A 13,918-nucleotide genomic window follows, 5' to 3' on the forward strand; every position below is an offset into this window, starting at 1 on the left:
AATAGCTTGCTTAATCTCCACTACGGCCCCACCGCGATGGGATGCCTGGTCTTCACCTTGGGGATGCCCAGTAGGAGGTAGTCTCGCAGGGAAAGGCCAGGACGGGTTCCCAAAGCAAGCGCCTTGAGACCTTATGGTGAAAAGGCGCTATATAAGAACGTATGATTTATGATTTACGATTTACCCATGCACTCCTGCAATCGCCCAGACAGCACCATGTAATTATCCGATCACCTCGCCAATATAGAAGTACTTATAAATTCACCATGCACTCTCTTTGCAGTACTGCAATCATCCACTCACTACCCATGCACTCATACAATGGCCCAGGCACTCACACATGCAATGCTAGAATCCCCAGAACACTACTGATACAGTTCAGCCATTTCCTGACAGTACCCATGCACTTCTCCAATCACCCAGCCAGCGCCATGTACTTATCCAATCATGCTGCCAAAACCCAAGCACATCTAAATTGACCATGCACTCTCCTTGCAGTACTGTAATCATCTAGTCACTACCCGTTAACTCCTCTATCCACCCAGCCAGCACCATGTGCTTATCCAATCACTCCGCCAAAACCCAAGCACTTATAAATTCACCATGCACTCTCCTTGCGGTACTCTAATCATCCAGTCAATACCAATGTACTCATGCAATGACTCAGACACTAACACATGCACTGCTACAATCCCCTGAGCACTACTGATGCAGTCTAGCCATCTCATTGCACCCATGCACTCCTCCAATCACCCAGCCATTTCCATGTCCTTATCTAATCACTGCGCCAAAACATAAGCACTTATAAAGTCGCCATGTACTCTCCTTGCAGTACTGTAATCATCCAAAAACTGCCCATGTAACAGGCAATGACCCAGACACTAACACATGCACTGCTACAATCCCCTGACCACTACTGATGCCGTCCAGCCATCTCCTTGTCACTACCCATGCACTCCTCCAATCACTCAGCCAGATCCATTTCCTTATCTAATCACTGCACCAAAACACAAGCACTTATAACTTCCCCAGGCACTCTCCTTGTAGTACTCTAATCATCCAGTCAGTACCCATGTACTTATGCATTTGCCGAGGCACCAAACACATGCACTGCTACAATCCCCTTAGCACTACTGATACAAGTCAGCCATCTCCTTGTCACTACCCATGCAATCCCCCAATAACCCAGACAGTACCATGTACTTATCCAATCACCTCGCCAAATCAGAAGCACTTTTAATTTCACCAAGCACTCTCCTTGCAGTACTGTAATCATACTTTCACTACCCATGTACTCATGCAATGGCCCAGGCACTCACACAGGCAATGCTACAATCCCGAGAGCATACTGATACAGTCCAGACATCTCCTGTTACTACCCATGCACTCCTCCAATCACCCAGCAAGCACAATGTACTTATCCAATCACTCTGCCAAAACCCAAGCACTTATAAATTGACCATGCACTCTACTAGCATTACTCTAATCATCCAATCAGTACCCATGTACTTATGCATGTGACCAGGCACCAAACACACACACTGCTACAATACCCTGAGCACTACTGATGCAGTCCAGCCATCTCCTCGTCACAAACCACACACTCCTCCAATCAACTAGCCAGTTCCATGTACTTATCCAATCACTTTGCCAAAACACAATCACTTATAAATTCACCATGCACTGTCCTTGCAGTACTCTAATCATCCAGTCACTACCCATGTACTCATTCAATGACCAGTCACTAACACATTCACTGCTACCATCCCCTGAGCACTGCTGATGCAGTCCAGCCATCTCCTTGTTACTACTCATGAACTACTCCAATCATCCAGCCAGCACAATGTGCTTATCCAATAAATCCGCCACAACCCAAGAACTTATAAATTCACCAGGCACTCTCCTTGCAGTACTCTAATCATCCAGTCATTACCCATGTACTTATGCAATGGCCCAGGCACTAAGACATGCACGGCTACACTCCCCTGAGCACTACTGATGCAGTCCAGCCATCTCCTTGTCACTACCCACGCACTCCTCCAATCACCCAGCTAGTTCCATGTCCTTATCTTATAACTGCACCAAACCCTAAGCACCTCTAGATTCACCATGCACTCTCCTTGCAGTACTGTAATCATCCAGTTACTACCCGTTAACTCCTCCAATCACCGAGCCAGCACCATGTGCTTATCCAATCACTCCACCAAAACCCAAGCACTTATAAATTCACCATGCATTCTCCTTGCAGTACTCTAATCATCTAGTCAGAACCTATGTACTTATGCAATTACCCACGCACTAACACAGGCACAGCTACACTCCCCTGAGCACTACTGATGCAGTCCAGCCATCTCCTTGTCACTACCTATACACTTCTCCAATCACTCAGCCAGCAACATTTACTTATCTAATCACTGCGCCAAAATCCAAGCACTTATAAATTCAGCATGCACTCTCATTGCAGTACTCTAATTATCTAGTCAGTACCCATGTACTTATGCAATTGCCCAGTACTAACACATGCACTGCTACAATCCCCTTAGGACTACTGATGCAGTCCAGGCATCTCTTTGTCACTACCCATGCACTTCTCCAATCACCCAGCCAGTTCCATGCGCTTAACCAATCACTCTGACAAAACCCAAGCACTTATAAATTCACCATGCACTCTCCTTGAAGTACTCTAATCATCCAGTCACAACCCATGTACTCATTCAATGACCCAGGCACTCACACATGCACTGCAGCAATCCCCTGAGCACTACCGATGCAGTCGAGCCATCTCCTTGTCACTACCAATACACTCCTCCAATCACCCAGACACCACCATGTACTTATCCAATCAGCTCCCCAAAATAGAAGCACTTATAGATTGACCATGCACTCTCCTTGCACTACTGTAATCATCCATTTACCACCCATGTACTCATGAAATGGCCCAGGCACTCAAACATGCAATGCTACAATCCCCAGAGCACTACTAACACAGTTCAGCCATCTCCTGTCACTACCCATGCACTCTTCCAAACAACCTGCCAGTTCCATGTACTCATCCAATCACTCCGCCAAAACACAAGCACTTATAAATTCACCATGCACTGTCCTTGATGTCCCAAAATGCAATACTTATTGCACTCACCTGTGAGGCCCAACTGGGGAGTAAAATTAAGCAAATCTCGTTGCTCTGCAAATGAGGTTCTCAGGCTGTGACCAAGGACCAAAAGGTATGAAACGTGTAAGGCACAATGAATGAAATTGTTTGACTATGCCGGCGTGCCAATAAAAATAACCTGCTATGGAGTGCGCCTTAAATGTTTGGGCATTTTTGGTTTTGAATATATTAACGCGGCTGTCCAGCCGTGAAAACAGCACCATTCCATTACTATGTGAGGAGCCACAGGGGCATGGAACTCTCCAAGCCTCTCTTTGGATTAGCGTATGTCTAGTAAATAATTTTAAAAACTGGCGTTGACATTCAGAGGCCCACTGGGGTGCAAATAACAATAATTGTAATTTTGGGAACATCAGCGCAGAATGAAGCAAGGTTTCAACATAAGTGGGAACACTAGTTGTCCCAAAATGCAATAGTAATTGCACTCACCTGCAAGGCCCACTGGGGAGAAAAATGAAGCAAATCTCGGTGCTCTGCCAAGGTGGCTCTTGGCCTGTGACCAAGGACCAATAGGTGTTAAAATGCGTACTGTATGATGGATCAAACTGTTTGACTATGCCGGTTTGCCAATAAAAATAATCTGCTGCAGAGTGCGTCTTAAATCCTTTGGTCATTTTTGGTTTTGTATATATTAACACAGCCGTCCTGCAGTAAAGACATCACCATCCCATTACCATGTGAGGAGCCGCAGCGGCATAGAACTTTCTGAGCCTCTCTACAGAGCAGCGGATGGGCAGTAAATAATTGTAAAAACTGACGTTCACATTCAGAGGCCCATTGGAGTGCAAATAACAACATTTGTATATTTGGGAACATCGGCGCAGAATGAAGCAAGGTTTCATCATAAGTGGGAACACTACATGTCCCAATATGCAATACTCATTGGAATCACCTTTGTGGCCCCACTAGGGAGTAATATGAAGCAAATCTCGTTGATCTGCAACTGTGGTTCTCAGCTTGTGATGAAGGACCAGGTGGTCTGAAATGCTTACCACACGATGAATGAAACTATTTGACTATGCCAGTGTGACAATAAAGTAAATCTACTTTGGAGTGCCTCTTAAATGCTTTGGGAATTTTTGGTTTTGAATATATTAACACAGCCGTCTTTCCATGAAGACAGCACTATCTCATTACTATTTGACGTGCCGCAGGGGCATGGAACTTTCCGAGCCTCTCTTCGGAGCAGCGGATGGGCAGTAATTAATTGTAAAAATAGACATTGAGGGGTGTGGCTTGAGCGCCGCACAAGATGGCGGCTTAGCGGCGGAGCTCCGCTTCTCGAGCGCCGATTCCGGCAAATTTCACCCGTTTTTACCGGTGCACTTCGACAACAAAGCCCAGCACCACTTGGGGGAGCATGAGGTGAGCCAGTCGCTCTGCTCCTTTTCTCTTCAACTCGCGGCTATGCTGTAAATTTTGCCGCGACGCGGACCGCTTTTACTGCGGCCGCCATTTTCTTTTTCATCTATTTTTGTGCGAATGCCGATTTTTCAAGTACAATGCTTCCATTTATGCTTTCTACCGTCGTTCATGCCATCTGCTTCCTTCTTTTGCCATAACCAGGATTCTATATGGTGCATTTCCAGTCAGCATCGTATTTTTTCCTCATTTCCTGTTTTCTGATGGCTGCCATTTTGTCACTTGAATGAATGGAATTGCACTTCTTCGACATCGCTATGACTGTTTGGCTCCTTTTTGACCGCGTTTCAGTGTGAACATTAACTTTTTGAATTCCTCAGTCTCTTCTTTGGGCACTAATTTCACGGAAATATTTTCTGAGGACTGTAGCTGTGTCATTGGTTGTTCACTTCCTACATGGGGAAATTGCGTAACCTCAAGCTCTCGTCTTCGGCCAAACTACGCAATTTCTCAGATTCTGACTCAGCAATCCCAAATATGGAGGATCCTGCTCCTCACAAACCTGACTTAACTCCTGGGGCGATTCCGAAAACGATTTCTTCCAGTAAACTTTCACAATCTGCTTCGACAAAACGCCTAAAGAAAGATCCTCCCTCCCCAGGTTCTTCTTCACATTCTGCCTCAATGGAACTCATTCTTGAGGAAATTCGTGCGCTAAAGCCCTTCATGGCTGAAACTACAAAGACACTACAATTCCTTCATGATAAATGGTCCTCTCTTGAATCGAGTGTTCTCTTGGTGGAACAATCAACGGAGTCCCTTCAGGCCTCATGTTCTCGGATTTCAGTTCTGGAAAATGACATTTCACTTCTAAGGAGGCAGACGGAGGAGTTGGAAAACCGAAATCGCAGAAACAATCTAAGAATTTATGGACTTCCTGAACATACAGAGGGATCCAACCCTACTGCATTTTTTCAATCTTTTCTGCCTAAAATTTTGGATCTTCCTCCCTCCTCTATGCTCAACATTCATCGCGCACATAGACTGGGTCCTAAAATTTCTGCCAAACCTCGCGGCGTCATCATGCTGTTCCTGCAATACACCGATCTCCTTCAAGTACTTTCAGCTGCCAAGGCTAAAAAGCAAATTATGTGGGAGGGCCATCGGTTGTATCTTTCCTAGGATGTGGCCAAGGTGACAGCTGACCGTCGGAAACAATTTTTGGATTTGAGACCACAATTGCGGGCTCTGAATGCCACGTTTGGTTTACTTCACCCATGTCTCTTTAAGGTAACCTACAAGGACAAAACCACGACGTTTGAGGATCCACTTGTCCTTCAAGACTTTCTTCACCAATATGGAGCTGATGTCATGGACACTGCAAGAGCTGTTTGATTTTGTCTAATTTAATTATTTGTTTTCCTCATCCCATCATGTTACTTTATTGTTCTTTCTTTATTTGCTGATATTGTCCTGCACTAGTATGTCTTGTTTTCTCTATTAATCCTTTGTCTTTTCATTTTCTTTCCAGATATGCTCCCCTCCTCTTCACCCCAGTGTTATCCATTCATTTTGTTCTATGCTGGATTTTCGGATGTTCGATGGTGTCTGTTCTGTTGTTGATGTCGTCATCTTCTGGCGTCATCATCCCCGTTCTTCGTTCTGTATCCATTGGTATGTTTCTTAGATGTCTTCTTTTGCTCTGTTCTGTCCATTATCTCTTACTTTTTTCTCTCTTTTTTCCCTCTTTTTCTCTACTTCTTTCTTCTTTTTCTTTGGTCCACACCTTATTCTCTTCATTTTGTTTCTCTTACCTGCCTTTTTATCTCTACTTCTCTTATTCTCATCTCTTTTCATCATCTCCTTTTTCTATTTTATCTAATTTCCTATATCATTCCTTTCTTGATTTAAATTCCGAGTAGTTACTTGGAACGTTAAGGGTTTGAACAACCCTATTAAACGACAATGAGTTTTAACGCATCTTACTAGCCTTAAAGCTGATGTAGCTCTCCTCCAAGAATCCCACCTTTCGGAAACTGAGGCTTTGAAGCCAAAACGTTGCTGGGTGGGTTATGTTTTCCATTCTCCAGCTATGGGTAAGAAAAATGGAACCGTGATATTGTGCCATAAAAAGTTAAATGTTTCTGTTGTATCTCAAGAATGTGACGTTCATGGACGTTGGGTACTTGTTAAACTAAATATAGATAAGATACCTGTAGTTATTTTTAATGTTTACGCTCCTACTGGTGTTGATAAATTGTTTTGCCTGCTATTTCAGATAAATTAGTTACACTTGATGAGAAATATGTTATTTTCGGTGGTGACTGCAACCAAGTATTTGATCCTATTTTGGACAGGAACTCCAAAGTCAAATTTGTTACCTCCAAAATGCACTCCCAATTCACTGCATCTATTCATAACAATGCATTAGTGGATATTTGGAGAATTTGCAACCCCGACCTCAGAGAATACACTTTCTATTCCCCCTCTCACCAATCCCAGTCTCGCATCGACTACCTTTTCTTTAGTAAATCCTTAGCTCAACTCGTCCTTCATTCGGACATCGGATCCATTTTCCTCTTATCCTCTTGGGGGCAAGTAACCATCAAAGAAGTTGAGGATACGCTAAAAGTCATCAAAAGCGGATCTCCCAGGGACCCCGCCCCGCTACGCACCCTCAAGGAAGTAGCCTCCGTCATCATTCCTCCCCTCACCCACTTGATAAATGTGTCATTACAACAAGGAGTCGTCCCTACTAGCTGGAAAGCGGCAGCTGTCAAAGCACTCTTAAAAAAACCTTCCTTGGACCCGGGGGAACTGGCCAATTATCGACCAATTTCCCTTCTCCCCGGGACCAGCAAGATTGCGGAGAAACTGGTGAACAAGAAACTCTCCCAGTATCTTGAATCTAACAAGCTGTTAAAAAATTCGCAGACAGGGTTCCGTCCAGGACAGGGCACTGACATCGCCCTCCTGGCGGCGGTGGAGGAGGCCAGAGCACTCTTGGACGAAGGGGGATCAGTGGCAGTGATCCTCCTCGACCTGAGTGCGGCCTTTGATACCGTTAACCACCAACTTCTGATTAAACGGCTCAAGAGGGTAGGAGTGGAGGGCACAGCTCTATCTTGGCTCTCCTCCTTTCTGGCCCAACGATCCTTTCAAGTTTGGGAAAATAACACCTGCTCCTCCGAAACACCCCTCCAATGTGGGGTCCCTCAGGGCTCCTCCCTGAGCCCCACATTGTTTAACATCTATATGTCCCCATTGGAGGAGGTTGTGACCCCGTTCGGAGTGAGCATCGTTAGCTACGCGGACGACACTCAGCTAGTGGTCTCCCTTTCCCACCCTATCCAACAACCTGCGGATTTATTCAATTGTTTGACGCAGATACAAGGGTGGATGAATAGCTCAGTCCTAAAACTGAATGGCTCAAAGACGGATATTCTCCTGCTGGGTCAGAAAGGACTCACCCTCCCTCAGAACATCTGGCCACCCTGTCTGGGCCCCCTCCCTGACCCAAAACAGGAAGTAAAAAGCCTGGGTGTATGGATTGAATCCGACCTCTCATTCACTACACAAGCAAAAAGAGTAGCCGGTACTTGCTTCGGGTTACTGAAATCAATGAGAAAGATCCTGCACCTACTTCCCCGTACGTCGCAGAGACTGCTCATCCAAGGACTTATACTTTCCAGGCTAGACTATAGCAACATCGTCTACCTGGGAGCCCCCGAAGTAACTCTGAATAAATTACAGAGAATACAAAACGCCGCCGCACGAATTCTGACCGATACCCCCGCCAGAGCCTCAGTCAAACCTGCACTGAAGCTCCTTCACTGGCTCCCTGTGAGGGAACGAGTAATATTCAAAGCTCTTTGCCTGGCGCACAAACTACTGCAGAACCTAGGCCCCCCGATTCTCAGGAAGTTTATAAAACCATATAAGGCCCCAAGATCTCTCCGATCGGATAAAGAGAACTTCATCATCCTTCCCAGATTCAAGAAAGCTCGCACGGGGGGAAGACGCTTCGCGGTCCACACCGCTCGTCTCTGGAATGCTCTCCCCCGTGACCTGAGAACAGAACCGAGCTACCTTCGCTTCAGGAAACGGCTGAAAGCTCACTTGTTCCCTTAAATGCCACGTTCGCATTCCCTGATTCTACTGTCTTCACTCCCCCCCCCTGTTCTTCGCCCGGAACCACAGTTGTAGGGATTTTTCAGCGCTGGGATACCTCAGGGGGACTACCCGCTTTATAAACTTTTTTAATAATAATAATAATAATAATCTCAGATCACGCTCCCGTTTTTGTTGATCTTGACCTCATTCCCTTTTCTCCTCACCCTGGCCGCTGGAGATTTAAAAACTCTTTACTCCTTGACTCTGTTTCTTGTACACAGTTTAATGTCTTTGCCACTTAATTTTTGACACTTAACCACCTCCCTGATTCATCCTTTGTGATGGTGTGGGACTCTTTTAAAGCAGCTGTCAGAGGCTTTGTCATTAATTATGTTTCCCAAAAGAAAAAAGAATCAATATCCAAGTCAACCCAACTTCTGGATAAAATTAAACAATTGGTATACACTTATTATAATTCTGGTTCTGAATCTTCCCTCCGAGAACTCATCGGAGCTAAATTCACTTTTAATAAATTCACCACAACCGCTGCTTCCAATTCTTTACTAAAATGCAATTCCCGCTACTATGGTGGCCACAATAAAATGGGGAAGTTACTGGCTAATTACCTTAAGATACGGAAAGACAGGACAAAGATTGATTCTATCCAAGGCCCTGCTGGGATATATTTGTTTAAAGATAAGGATATACTACATGAATTTGTCTCTTTCTATCAAAATCTATATACTCCCGAATCCTGTCCTGATTCCGCTGATCTTTTCGCTTATTTTCAAAACATTCCTGCCCCCCCCTCTTCTCATGTTGATTTTCACTCACTTCATTCGGACATCACCATTACTGAAATTTCGCATGCCGTCTCCGTGCTCCGGCGTGGTAAGGCGCCTGGACCTGACGGTTTCACTATTGAATTTTACAATCACTTTTCTTCTCTTCTCCTTCCTAAACTACTCCTATTATTCCAATCTTTTTCTGACTCTGGCTCATCCCGTGGAACCTTTCAGGAAGCGCTAATCCGCTTAATTCCTAAGACCGACAAGGATCATACTTTGTGTAAAAATTATCGCGCCATTTCCCATGTAAATACAGATTATAAGATTTTCGCCAAAATTGTAGCCCTTAGATTAGACCCCCTTTTACCCGAATTAATTGGTCCAGAACAATCAGGTTTCGTTAAAGGTCGCCTTTTGTCCGATAATTCTCGTGTTTTCTTTGATATTTTAAGTAGGGCTCCCTCACTCTCCTATCCTTTGACCGCTATTTCCCTTGACGCCGAAAAGGCGTTTGATAGGATAGGATGGGACTTTATGTTTCAAGCTCTTCGATGGATGGGCTTTTCTCCTAAATGTATTTCTCTTATTTCTTTACTTTACTCCAGTCCTCATGCATCAATTTTCGCAAATGGTATGGTGTCAGACTATTTTCCTCTACAAAGAGGCATGCAACAGGGCTGCCCCTTACCCCCTCCTTTATTTGTTTTAGCTTTAGAACCCTTTTTGACGAAAATTAGACTTGATGACAACATTTCTGTTTTCCATTTTGGTTCCCAGCAAGTTAAATTATCAGTTTATGCCGATGACATTTTGTTGTACTGTTCTGACCCACAATCCACCCTCCCCTTCTTTTTGAAACAAGTCTCCTCATTTTCTAGTGTCTCCGGTTATCGTCTCAATATTGACAAATGTGAAATTTTACCCCTGAACGCTCTTTGTCAAAAACACCTCTTTGACTCTTCTGGCTTTTCCTGGCAACCATCTAGGATTAAATACCTGGGAGTTTGGGTTGCTCCTCGTCTCTCAGATACTCTTAAGTTCAATTTCAATCATCTTTCTACACAATTAAATAAGGCCATCGTCCGCTGGAACCCACTTTACCTTTCCTGGTGGGGGCGTCTCGACTCCATTAAAATGATGTTAGCTCCCCTTGTGCTATACTCCATCTCCATGATCCCAATTCCTATTCCCGGTTATTACTTCAAAACGATAGACTCTATTCTGCTTAAATTTTTGTGGAAGGGTAAAAAATCCCGAATAGCTCTTGCTGCTTTGAAAAAGGATAAATCACATGGAGGGGTTACGTTTCCTAATTTTAAAACTTATCATAGCGCTTTTTCCTGAAACAAGCTTTGCGCTGGCTCTCTTCTGACCTTCCCTTTTATCCTCCTCTCTGGCTTAAACTAGAATCTTCCTTCCTCACTCCTTTTGATTTTCGTGAGGTACTCTCTTTTTCTTCTAATGTGGCTTCTCTTCGTTCTCCCATCATTTCTCATTCTCCCTGCTCTTCTTCAGCCATATTTATCTTCTTCTTACCCATCTATTTCCTCCACTCATGTACAACCTATTTGGAATAATAAACACCTTAAAATTCGTAATCGCTCTTTATTTTGGAAAACCTGGCATTCTCATGGTTTAAAATGGATTTCTCAACTTCTTTCGTGTAATCAACCTCTCCCCTTTCCTGATCTCCAGAAGCAATTCTCCTTACCTTCCTCTTCTCGTACACAATATATTTCACTTCTCCCTAGTCTTACCCAATACTTACATTCGCTCCCTACTGCAAATTCTATCCCTACTGTGTGTCTTCCCATATCTAATGCGCTCGATCATTCGCCCTCTGCTTCTTTTCTCTATAAATCAATTCAATTCACTGCTGATAGAGTCAAGTCCAAGGTTGAGTTGGCTTGGGAAAATGATTTTTCCCAGACTTGGTCACTCCCTTTATGGGATCAAATTTGGTAAAAAATTCATAGTACCTCTAGAGCTGCTAACACTACTCAAACCTTATTTTTTTATTTATAACCGTACTTTATTTACTCCATTAATTTTATCGTTATTTTCCCCAGACACTCCTTCTACTTGTTGGTCCTGTCCCTGCCCTTCAGCTGACTTGAAGCATATGCTGTTTGATTGCCCACCCATTTCACAGTTCTGGCACTTGGTCTGGTCCCAATTTCAGAAGATTTTCAATTTTTAGTTTTCTTTCTCCATTGTCAACATTTTTCTCGGTTCTCTCTCCCCCATTTTTACCAGTTCCCCGCACCAATATAAATTAATTGACCTTTTAATAGCTATTGCTCTCCACCATATTACCTCTAATTGGAAACAAGCCAATGAAATCACGTTCCGTGCTTGGTGGAACGCAGTCTGTTTTAACCACCGTCTAGATACCAATTTTGTCTCCCCCATTTCCCTCGCAATCAAACGCGATCTTTTATGGCTTCCTCTTACCAATTATTTATCTTTGGTTGCTTCTCTCCCACCTCTTTCCCAAGTTCGAACTGCTGAGGTCCAAAAACCACCTTGATTTTCTCTCAATTGCATTTATTGTTTTTCATATCAATTACATGAATTTCTTTCCAGGTCCTGACTTCATTTATTTCCTTGTCTATGCCATTATTGCTTAATATTGTTCTTTATTATGTTTTATTAACCATGTATATTTTATGTAAGAGATAAATTTCATTTAAAAAAAAAAACTTTTGACTGTTTCTTCATTTTCTGTCTTTGCTTCTTTATACTTCAATAAACTCAAACTTAAAAAAAAAATAGACATTGACATTTAGAGGCTCACTGGAGTGCAAATAACAATAATTGTAATTTTGGGAACATCGGTGCAGAATGAAGGAAGGTTTCATCATAAATGGGAACACTACATGTCCCAAAATGCAATACTAATTGTACTCACCTGCGAGGACCCACTGGGGGGCAAAATGAAGGAAATCTCGTTGCTCTGCAAAGGTGGTACTGAGCCTGTGACAAAGAACCAGGAGGTCTGAAACGCGCCAGGCACGATGAATGAAACTGTTTGACTATGCCGGTATGCCAATTAAAATTATTTGCCGTGGAGTGCGGCTTAAATGCTTTGGGCATTTTTGGTTTTGAATATATTAACTTGCCCGTTGTGCCGTGAAGACAGCACCATTCTATTACTCTGTGAGGAACCGCAGGGGCATGAAGCTTTCCGAGCCTCTCTTCGGAGCAGCGGATGGGCAGTAAATAATTGTAAAAACTGGCATTGACATTCAGAGGCCCACTGGAGTGCAAATAACAATAATTGTAATTTTGGGATTATCGGCAAAGAATGAAGCAAGGTTTCAACATAAGTGGGAACACTACTTATCCCAAAATGCAATACTAATTGCACTCACCTGGGAGGCCCCACTGGGGGGTGGGGTAATGAAGCAAATCTTGTTGCTCTGCAAAGGTGGTTCTCAGGCTGTGACCAAGGACCAGGAGGTATGAAAGTGTAAGGCACGATGAATGAAAATGTTTGACTATGCCGGTCTGCTAATAAAAATAATCTGCTGCCGAGTGTGTCTTAAATGCTTTGGTCATTTTTGATATTTAATATATTAAAATTGCAATCCTGCTGTGAAGACAGCACCATCCCATTACTATGTAAGGAGCCACAGGGGGATGGAACTTTCCGAGCTTCTCTTTGGAGCAGCGTATGTCTAGTAAATAATGTTAAAAACTGGCGATAACATTCAGAGGCACACCGGAGAGCAAATAATAATGATTGTAATTTTGGGAACATCGGCGCAGAATGAAGCAAGGTTTCAACGTAAGGGGGAACACTACATGTCCCAAAATTGAATACTAATTGCACTCATCTGTGAGGCCCAACTGGGGGACAAAATGAAGCAAATCTCGTTGCTTTGCAATGGTGTTTCTTAGCCTGTGACCAAGGACCAGGAGGTCTGAAACGCATCAGGTACGATGAATCAAACTGTTTGTCTATGCCGGTATGCCAATAAAAATAATCTGCTGCAGAGTGCGTCTTAAATGCTTTGGGCATTTTTGGTTTTGAATATATTAACACGCCGGTTCTGCCGTGAAGACAGCACCATCCCTTTACTATGTGATGAGCCCCAGGGGCATGGAGCTTTCTGAGCCTCTCTTTGGAGCAGCGGTTGGGCAGTACATATTTGTAAAAACTGGTGTTGACATTCAGAGGCCTGCTGGAGGGCAAATAACAATAATTGTAACTTTGGGAACACCGGCGCCGAATGAAGCAAGGTTTCAACACAAGTGTGAACACTATGGACCCTATTAGGATGGCGGTCGGAAAACCACCCTGACCGTCATGATAGTGGAAAACCACAGTCCGCCGGCACTGCTGCAAAACCGGCGGTCTGGTTAGGATCCATCGCCAAATCCGACTGCGGCTGAAAAAGCCACAAAAAAAATGCACGACGCGTGCGGATAAGGCGAAAACCCGTCCGCGGCGGTCGGATTTGCAGCGGAAACACACCAA

Source organism: Lissotriton helveticus, chromosome 7 (assembly GCF_964261635.1).
Source record: "Lissotriton helveticus chromosome 7, aLisHel1.1, whole genome shotgun sequence".
In the NCBI taxonomy this organism is placed as follows: domain Eukaryota; kingdom Metazoa; phylum Chordata; class Amphibia; order Caudata; family Salamandridae; genus Lissotriton; species Lissotriton helveticus.